An 11,476-nucleotide genomic window follows, 5' to 3' on the forward strand; every position below is an offset into this window, starting at 1 on the left:
GATCGAGCAGAGTTCTCCAGAGAACACCGCCAGACTGTGCCACACCTTTCCCAGACCCTGCTACCTATCCCTTCACTTGTAAGTTACCCCACAAAATAAACCTCCTTTTTTAACTACATGGAGTGGCCTTAATAATTTCACCAATAAACATGGAAGAGGACAGGTAGTGAGACATTGCCCAACTGTATTTTAGCTACAGACTTTTAGCATCCCTTCATTGGAGAATTATTTTCAATTTCTTTATTAAGGAATATGAGAATTCTTTTGTAGAAGAGATGCCATCCATAGTGTGTAATTAGATCTTAGCTAGATGAACGTTAGGATGTGAAGTCTTCTCATTCTATAATGTAGGACTGACTTGTTAACAAATCTTTTGATAGTGAACCTCTTTTAGTATATAGAGTATATATAAACACATGGTGAAGAATGGCAATATAATTATAGATGTACAGAGGCACAGATCAATATGGGTGTCCATCAGAGTTCACAGGCGAATGGTTCCAGGACCCTTCCAATATCAAAATCTGGTGCATACATATTTGATAGGAATGGAAAAAGTCAAAGCCAACACAGCTGCCTAACAAAGACCTAGCAAAGCTGAGCTGCATGGTGGTTACCGTGCCACTTTTGGTTTTGATCTCTGCATGTTACATACTTGGGGCACTTTTAATATTTGTACAATTTGAGGGCATTGGTTTGATGGATAATCTCTTATGAATCATTTATGCCTTCTCCCAGGAGTACTGCTTCTAAGCTTCCCCAGAAAGTCCTAAGTATACTGCCCCTCCTGCTTTTAGGAAGATATCCTTATCTACTTGAAGGTCTTCCTTATACTTTGGAGGCTGTGACACACATAAAGAAGCCTCCATAAAGAGGTCTCCTTCTGAGGCTATGAGATATTCTTATAACATCTGTCCCTGTACTTACTCAGGAACAAGATAATCAAACCAAAGTAAACCTAAAATGGTCCACAAGGTTTGGTGGGCTAGAGGAGGTGGCTGCAGATCAAATTACAAGTCTCCTCCTACACTCAGGTGATTACATGACATATATAGCAACAAAGTTAGATAAGCTGAAGTTACCTCTGCCCTACACAGGGTTTGTATTGATAGACAAGGAACAGTGTGGAAAGATGACAAAGGAATGAGGTGTCAGGGTCTCCCTCTCTTAGAAAAGCTAGCTCGGTGCAGGGCCACTGTAGTGTCTTATGACAAGGAACAAAGAATGCCGGAATTAGACATATAAACAAATTCCATAAAGATATAAAATGTAAACATTGTATTATACCAGAATTTAAATAATAACGGCAGCAGCTTTGGCCTAAGGATTTTCTTGGACACTCTGACCATTAAGAGTTAATAACACACTACTTGGGACATGACAGTCTTCCTGGGCTGACTTGGAGATTTTTCTTTCTGTCTAGCATCCTTGAAGCCACAACAACCGCAAGCCTGAGAATGGGCTGTCATATGCCTCTAGAGTCTTAACATTTGGGTTGATGAGTTAAAATAATTATAAAAGGTAACTCTTTGTCAATGATTACTAACCTTGAGGAGAATTGAATGTAAAAGATAACTCTGTTCTGTATTGGTTTATCAATGATGACTGAACTTACGAGCCCGGATGTGCGTGAGAAAAGGTTAAACACATGTCCAGAAACAAAAATGGTATGATCTATGTTTTGGAGCAACATGAATTTATCTTTGCATGCTGAACTCTGTATAAGTAAGGAAGCACTCTAACTGCTAGTCAGTCAGGCTGCAAGACTGTGTGGCTTGGCTCACCCCTTCCTTCGCCTACTCCTTTCTTCCTTTCTGGAACCTGTCAACCACCGGGGAATGCCCCCAGCAAAAGTCTACAGCTATCCAGAGACTTTTGTTAAGTTGGAATAAGATTTACATATGGACTTCACTCATCTTCCCATGTATTTCATCCAGACTCTCTCTTATATCACTTAATGCACATGAGTGCTATGTAAATGGATATTATGCTATATTTTCAGAGAATAACCACAAGAAAAAAAGTCTGGATTATAGAACCAGTTCTCCAGTGGATCCACAGGGACAACAATATCAATTCATGTGTATTGGCATCCACAAGGAATTCTTTTCTTAAATAGTTTTATTCTGTAGCTGGTTGAATGCTCAGATGTAGAACCCACAGATATAAAAGGGTGACCTGTATTGGCAGAGGTGATTTACATATAGGAACAAAGACATATATGAGTAAATAGATAAAAAATAAATGCATGTAAATAATTATAAATGTGGCACAAATACAGAGGTAGAAAGATATTTTTACTAAATGGGCATTCTTGAGCACTGCAAGGTAGATTCATGGACCCAGGGCAATCACAAACAAATAAGCAGTGCTGTCAAATTTATTTTACATTGTGTAAATTTGCAAGTTAATTGACATGATGCCTGAGATTTGCTTGAATATTTTATGGAGGGAAAAATAAGCAGGCACTCAAACAAATGAAACTGGCTGAGTTGATAAATGCTGATGCAAAATGATAGATACACAAATGCTTCTTGAATAAAAATTATCTACTTTTGCATTTGTTTAAGTGTATTTCCCCCCCTCCCCCAAAACTAACAGTTTTTGGTCTAGCAAGATGGCTGATCAGGTAAAGGTGCTTGTCACCAAACTTAACTACCTGAGTTCAATTCCCAGGATCCACATGATAGAAGGAGAGAACCAATTCCCTCAAGATATCCTCTGCGCTCCATGGACACATTGTGTAGACACAGACACACACACACCATATATATATATGTTTGTTTTAAGTAAATACTTTATTTATTTATTTATTTAGATTTTAAAACATTTTTTTCTTTTATTTATTTTATTTTACAATACTATTCAGTTCTACATATCAGCCGCAGATTCCCCTGTTCTCCCCCTTCCTGGCCCCTCCCCTTCCCCCCAGCCCACCCCCCATTCCCACCTCCTCCAGGGCAAAGCCTCCCCCGAGGACTGAGATCGACCTGATAGACTCAGTCCAGGCAGGTCCAGTCCCCTCCTCCCAGATTGAGCCAAGTGTCCCTGTATAAGTCCCAGGTTTCAAACAGCTATCTCATGCAGTGAGCCCAGGACCTGGTACCACTGCCTAGATGCCTCCCAAACAGATCAAGCCAATCAACTGTCTCACCTATTCAGAGGGCCTGATCCAGTTGGGGGCCCCTCAGCCTTTGGTTCATTTTATTAAAGTTTTTCATACAATATTTTTGGATCATGTTCTTTCCCTAAATCATCCTAGATCCTCCCCCACCTCTCATGTTCTATTCCTCTCAAAAATTAAAAAAAAAAATAGAAAACAAAAAAAAAAGTCAAAACAGAGTAAAAATTAAAATATCAAAACAAAAAGTACATACAAAAAAAACCCCATGGGGTCCTTTTTTTTCAAAATTTAAAGTTTATTTCTATCTTGGATGTTTTGAAATATTGTTTTAGTTGTTAATAAACTACAGAGATTAAGTTAGAGAACATACCAGGGGAAAGTCAGAGCAAGAACTGGACGAGAAAAAGGATATTGATGATATATACACTTTGGATAGACAGAGCAGAGGACATTTTAAACATGGGAAAGCATTAAAGAGAGCAAAATAAGGTGGTCCACTGAGCAGGACGCATACTAGCCTGATAGCAACAGAAGTACGCAGTACAACAAGGAATCAGAGAGGTAATTCTTGATCAACAGAATCCTGGAAGGCTAACAGGTTCAATTTCATATCTATTGACTAAGAATTGGACCCTACAGATGATTTTCAAAAGGAGGAGGATGTGGGATAATGCTTTTGTAAACTGGTTTAATAAAATGCTGATTGGCCAGTAGCCAGGCAGGAAGTATAGGTGGGATAAGCAGACAATGAGAATTCTGGGAAGAGGAAGACTGAATCAGGGATACACCAGCACCTCCCTCCCCCTGTCCAGGGAGCAGCATTTAATGATACACAGGTAAAGCCATGGAAAACATGGTGACATACAGATTAACAGAAATGGGCTGAGTTTAAGTGTGACAGCTAGTCAGTGGTAGGCCTGAGCTAATGACCAAGCAGTTTTAATTAATATAAGCCTCTGTGTGTTTACTTGGGTCTGAGAAGCTGCAGACTGGGTGGGACACAGGAAACGTTTCAGTTACAGAAGGACTCATAGGAAGAAATTCATCTTAGAGAAAATTAATTGGATTTAAGATGGCAAAGAGTGGGTTGACCAATAGAAGGGACTTGGACTACAAGCTCTTTGACATGATAAAGACTGAACTAAGGGGTGGTTATGAAGGGAATTGGGAGTAGGCATGAGAAAAACCTTAAATCAAGAATTCAACAACCCCCTGACTGTCCAGAGGTGACACTGGGGCTAATCATTCCATCTTAGTAAAAAGGCACTAAATATAAATAAATGTAATTGATTAATTTAAAATCCAGTGACTGGCAAGAGCTGGGGCATTGATGTAGGGTTTTAAAGCATGACATATTGAGAAGTTTTTAAAGACAAAACTCCATTTAATTTTCTAAATTGATGCCTTAGAGATGTTTATTTTCTTGCTCATTTCATTTTTATCTAAATGGAAATATAGACTACAACATTTACAACAAATAATCATTTTTTTTCTAGTGCAAGGAATCAAACTTGCACATGATGGCAAGTGCTCTACTATTGAACTATATTGAAAGTCATGTGACAAATATTGTTAACGACTGTGGGTAGATATTCTGGATACACAAAAGTATACAAGGGTGGGGTAATTACAAAGGTTATATAGTATGTGGACATCAAGTACAGTATAACACATCCAGGGAAGGAGTCACATCCATGAAATCTCATTCTCTAGCCACCGCATAAGGATGTAAAGGGCATCTCACTTGTCCTATAGTGCATCAGGCAGGGTTGGTTCTGACTGACTGTAAAAATCAAGAGTCCAGATTAAATACCAGCACGAAAATACCCCAAGTAAAATTTGTCCAGTATTTATAGAACTGGGAATACTGTATCGCATGAGGAGCACTTAATGCAATTCAGAGTCTGAACAAACACAGTCCTACGCAGAGGATAAAGTGTGAGAGTGACAGGATGCCAACACATCATGACAGCTACTGTGCTGCCTGACCCGCAACATTTATGCAGTTTCTAAAAGTGCCTAAGAAGCAGATTTTATCATCACATCCAGGGCATCAACCTTATATTTTGAGGTGTTCATTACCCATAATCCCATGGGCTCTGGGAAGACATCAAGCTGGAGTTCATTAGTTAACATTTTAAAAGGACACGATTTGAAGATGCTCCCCCAGGTGCCCTGATTTCAGCAATTTTGCTTCATATGCCAAGTGCTGAAAACAGCTAAACCACTATTACTATCCACAAGGAAATCCACCCACAACGCGGCCCAGTGCCAAGCAACGACTCTGAAATGCTGACAGCGTCCCAGGGCTTTCCAACTGCAGGGACGCTGAAGCAGCTGCAATTCTCCTCAGCAATGCAGATGGTGAAGAGGGAGCGTTTGCGTGGGTACTCAGGAGGGTGGATACAGACTGGAAAAGCCCGAAAGAACTTCCGCAGATGCCCCCAGTCGTGCAGCAGTTAAGCTCCAAATGTTAGTTACTCACTGCTCACATCTCCCACCTGCTCCCGATTTCTCCCTCTCAAATCCTTCAGTTACCATCTACCCAGTGATGCACACTAAAAACTGCGAAATTGGATTTCTCTGTCCACTGCCCCACCCATCAAAGTGAGAAAACCTCAACTCCATACCTCTTCCCTGGTGCATACCTACACTCCCTGGCCCTCGCATTTCCCTAGACTATTGCTGGAGGGTTTTCCCAGGTTTTTGTTTGACCATAATGAATTACTAAGACAGTATTCTACCTTTAATAATGATTTGATGATGTGTTAGAGACTTGATATTGGAAAATCCAAACTGTTAATTTAGAAAATAGAAATAAAATGAGCAGTTGGAATCATTTCTAGGTGGTGCTCAAATCCAGAATCAATATTGAGCTTGACAGAATATTGGCAGACAGATAAATTATTTAATTAGATATTCCAAATATGAAAAATTGCTGGAGGCTGGGGAAATGGCTGTCTGGAACGTTCTTGCAGCAAGCACATGGAGAGTCTAGTTCAGATCCCCAATATCCATGCAAAAAGTTGGGTGCAGTTATAACTGCCTGCGATCCAACACTAGGGAGGTGGAGACAGGAGGATCTTTGGGGCTTTCTGGACAACTAGCCCAGTCAAATCAATGAGCTCCAGATTTAGCCAGCTTCCTAGCCCCAAAATGAAAGGAAGAAAGCAATTGAGGAAGACAGTTGATGTCAACTTCTGGCCTCCAAACACATGGGTGCACAAACGCATACACACACGGAATATGCTAAATTATTTCAGAGTGGAGACTGAATTAGCAGAAGTAGGATTGAAGGATGCCCCATTCCTGCTCCTTATAATACACTTGTCAAGGATATGCCTATCATATTCTTCTGCCTTATGCACTTGGACATCCAGCAAGCATAAGATCTCAGAGGATTCATCTTCAGAAAATGAAGATGTAAATTTTGCTTTTGAAGGTTAATATAAGCAGTGGTCTCTTTATTTCAATGCCAAAGAAATACATTGTTTCCCCTGAAAGTGAAGTCTCTTCTGAGGAACTCAGACACAGTCTATGAGTGGCAGCTTGGAAGGGGGCCGTCTATTGACTGCTCAATACCTCTCCACCAAGACCACTGTTTCCAGCCCCGTCAGGAGGCAAGCGTATTGCTATGTGACAGTCACCTTGGAGACACAGCAAGAGCAACTTCCCCTGGTGGCCTTTTCTTTAGTTCCTCACTTTGAAAGCCACTTACACTTGAATGTATTATTTAATCTGGTGAAAAATGCATCACTCTTCCAGACCTTCAGAGCTCATACAGGTTTTAAAAGGTCTGGAAATCTTTCTAAAGCTGAAATAGCCCTGTCCTTGACAGGGCGATGCATGGTGTTCTTATCAGGACTATCGGCAAAGAGCCTGTGTGAGTAAAACAGTTAAATGAACAGTTTTGTGAATTTAGGTTTCACGATGTTCATCTCCCCGAGCAGCTTAAAGGGGCCTGGAATACCGTAAACCAATTATCCTCCCACCATACTTAAAAGAAGTACAAAATTGCTGTAGTCATACCCTCAAAGATGGTGTTAAATCCCAAATGAAAAGTAACTAGCAAACAAAAGGAAAATAGCCTGACCCAGCTTAAAGAACAAAGGCTTCAGCCTTGACCAAATGCCCAATTTCCTCCCAAATGGACTGAACTGATTGTGCCAACCGAATCAAAGATTGCCAATTCAATTAGTACGTTTAAACAAGAGCTTCAGTATGTGAGTTTTCAATACTTTTAAGCTGTAGAATCCAGCAGCAGACAGGCAGAGAGGCAAAAGCACAAGGTTACTCTGTGCTAAGCCTTATCTAGGTTCAGCTACATTTCCCAGAATTCTCTTCTCTGCATGAAATGGAATCCAGAAGATAGAGTCTTTTTTTAGATTGGGAGGTGAATGTGATTTCAAACTGGAACACAATTCATGGATATTGTTGTGGATGTGCTAACCTACCCTAATGACTTCAGTCTTATCACTCACTATCTTGGGCTTCAACTTTTTTTTTTTTTAACATTTGTTTTTATTTGTATATTTGGCACTTTGAATGAAAACAGTCCCCATAGACTCAGAGATTTGAATTCTTGGTCTCCAGTTGGTTGAACTTTCAGGGAAGGATTAAGAGGTGTGGCCTTGTTGGGGAAAATGGATCACTGAGGGTGGGCTCTAAGGTTTCAAAAGACTCTCAGACCATTCCAAGTCTCCTTCTCTCTCTGCCTCCTACTTGCAGACCAAGATGTGAGCTCTCAGCTGTTCCTGCCACCTTATCTTTGATCTGCCATCATGGACTCCACCCTTCTAAAATGGTAAGTTCCAAAAAAATCTTTCTTCTATGAGTTGCCTTTGTCATGGTATCTTATCACAGCAAGAAACTAAGTAACTTAGACAGTGTGCGGGTGTCTGTATGCTGCATTTTTGTGGGTTCTGTCAGATGCCAGAAGAGTGTGTTGGTTCATCTAGAGATGTAGTTATAAGCAGTTGTGACCTATCAAATGTGGATGCTGGGAACCAAATTCTAGCCCTATGGAAGAGTAGCACATGCTCTTAACTGTTGGGCCATGTCTCCAGCACTGGCTTCTATTTTTGAACTTGATATATTCTTAGGACCCTGGAGCACAGTATCAGCTTGTCTTTCAAGTCTCCTAGTCATCAAAAATCACAGCCTCGAAGGCAATGGCATCATCTCAGCTCCCACTGCACCCTACAGACTCCAGTTCACTCCACTTCATCCGTTTGCCCTTGCTCTGCCTCATTTCACCTTCTTTTCTCTCTAGCTTCCTGATCACTTCAGGCACAACACCAGATGCAAATGCAAATCACTGTGCAGAAACTGCTTAAGAAACCTGTCCAATGGAAAGCAGAATGGAACTGCAGGAGACAGAGCCTCAAAGATGGTATTACAATCGAGACACAAAGATAATTATGTGACAGTTCCAGACATTAGAAACAAGCTGAGCTCACCACCCACCTGCTCAGTTGCAATGCCCAGTCCCTCCAGTAATTCCCTTGTTTTGTCTGATTCCTGAAGACTTGCTTCTCTGACCAAATTTTACTGACACAGGGGCATGTCATCTCTGAGGTAGGCATATTGCTATACGTTGCCCAATTAAAACTATGCAAAAGCTTCATTTTTAACTAAACTGAAAGGAAAATTCTGCAAAGTGCCTATAGTCACACAAGTCTGTGGCATCAAATTAAAGCTTTATGTCATTACCTTTGTGTCACATAGTTTGATGAAGGCCCCCATCCCCAAGGCAGATTAAACACTCTTTTGATAAATATAGGTGACAAGGTAAAAAATTTGGAGCCAAGAGCCAGGTTATAATGATAGGCTAGAGGGATACATGTTGATTAGACCAGAGACAGAGCTACTAAACCCATGATGTGCACAAAATTAAGGTTCTGGAAGTAAGCATAATCTTCATGGACCAAAGAGCCTCAGCACGAATTTCTAGGACATAGAAAACTGAAGATGGAACATGTAATAATCCAGAAAGGAATCAGAAGTTGTAAAGCCCAAGGGAAACCAAGGTGAAAGAAATAAAATTTTGGAAACCACGCATCACTCTTTGAATGAATACTGCATCTTTAAAAGATACACTAGATGCCATCAGAGATAAATAACCAGGAAAAGCAGAGAGGAAAGGTCAACTCATCATTGAGAATCTGACTACAAGTACTGAAATGGGGAGGGAAATGTTCAGGGGCTATTAGACAGCTTTTTACCACCGTGACAAAATACCTGAAAGGTTTTAAAAGGCAGGTGTTTACTTTGGCTCATAGCTTTGGTCTGTGGTCACTTGGCTCCATGGCTTCTAGCTGTGATGGTGAAGGAGAATCTCATGTTGATGAGCACATGGTGGACCAAAGTGGCTGACCCCATGAATAGAGGAAGCGAGAAGACAACAGAGCAGGAGGCAAGGTGGTCCATCCCAGTGTGCATACGCCTTCCTAATTTCCACCTATCCCCGATAATACCATCAAGTTACAAATCCGTGAATGACTAACACATTTATGAGGACAGATTACTCCTATTCCAATCACTTTCCTCATACCATCCACTGACCAAGTTTTTAACACTCAAGTCTTTCAGTCAGGAGCCATTTGGAATTCAAACCATAACAAATGGGATGGGCTCAAGAAGGGTCTCTTCTGTCTCCTTTCCTGGGCATTCTGAGTGACTCAAGGACTCTTTCCAGTGGGATTGTATCTAAACTGATCTTGAGATTTAGGACCAAGGAGGAAATCCTCAGGACTCACTCAAAGCCTGGTGAGGGGCAAGTCTGAAGCATGTGTCTTGAGATTCCCTCTCCATCGTGGAGGTCAGGAATGATTCCATAGGTGCTACACACTGAGATCAAATGATTACAGAAGCTGGTAGAGCTAGAAATGAGTAGGAAAGATAAGTGACAAATTTTGAAAAATAAATGATATCTAATAGATGTATAAATTATAATAAAAGATTCTATCCTCACGATGCCACTTAGCTGAATTACATATTATATATCTATATCTAACTATAGACACACACACACACACACATATATGTATATATATATATATATGTATATATGTATGTATATATATATATATAATTGCTGTATAATATTACACGCAGAACGTATATTATAAGAGAGGCCATATATGCCCTATATGCATAAAGAAGCACGGTTGACTCCATTTACATAGACATTGTATTTATCAGAGTTAAGTATGAAATAAAAATTCTGTTCAGTGATTAATTATAGCTTTGAATCCAAAGAACTATTTCCTAACCTGTATACTCTGGAACAAGTAATTCCATTGGAATTATTTACATGAGTATTATCTTTCTTTCCTTTAATGTACTACCATATTATGATATACTTCCCCAGTTTTTTGAAATTTAATAATTTTACCCCAGTATACATATAATTATAATGACTATACTTAGCTTTGAGTTCTAACATGTGTGGAAGTCACGCAACTGAGTTTAAAAACAAATGAAACCACAAGTGTATACACTGCATCATCAATGCCACAGTTGCTTTGAATTTTCTATCCTTTGAAAAAAGTATAAGGGAGCTTTCACAAACCTACCTGCTATTTATAGACAACAACTCGATGTTAAAAAATAAATACATAAAACAAAATGTATTAATGATAACTTTCTATTTCTTTTGTTTAGCCATGTGAATTTCTATTAATACAGACATTCGGGATCCAGAAAACCAAAACACCCCTGGCAAGTTGTGGTAAGGTCCATAAAGGGAATCTACTTCAACAATATAGCTTAGATCCATGTTTAGTAATGATTTTAATACCCTGAGTCTTGTTGAGTTTTAAACTCGCTTTCCTTGGCTCGCCGCATTCTAAACAACAATAAAAAGCTGTTATTAGGTTGCCCACGTGGGTTCCTTCCTACCAGGAAGTCTGCTTACTGTTCTCCTGCATAGGAGGAAGAGTTTTTAAATGAGTATCACCTTTAGATAATACTTTAGATAATTTTAATGCATTCAGCCCAGACGAGGAAAATGTCTTCTGTAGTTGAGCTATAGACAGAGAGAAATGACCAAGTTTCTTTCTTTCTTTCTTTCTTTCTTTCTTTCTTTCTTTCTTTCTTTCTTTCTTTCTTTCTTTCTTTCTTCTTTCCTTCCTTCCTTCCTTCCTTCCTTTCTTCCTTTCTTTCTCTCTCTCTCTCTCTCTCTCTCTCTCTCTCTCTCTCTCTCTTTTTAGGGTTTCTCTGTGTAGCTTTGGAGCCTTTCCTGGAGCTCACTCTGTAGACCAGGCTGGCCTTGAACTCACAGAGATCTGCCTGACTCTGCCTCCCGAGTGCTGGGATTAAAGGCATGCACCACCACTGCCCGACTTCAAG

The sequence above is a fragment of the Peromyscus leucopus genome, chromosome 14 (assembly GCF_004664715.2).
Source record: "Peromyscus leucopus breed LL Stock chromosome 14, UCI_PerLeu_2.1, whole genome shotgun sequence".
NCBI lineage: Eukaryota > Metazoa > Chordata > Mammalia > Rodentia > Cricetidae > Peromyscus > Peromyscus leucopus.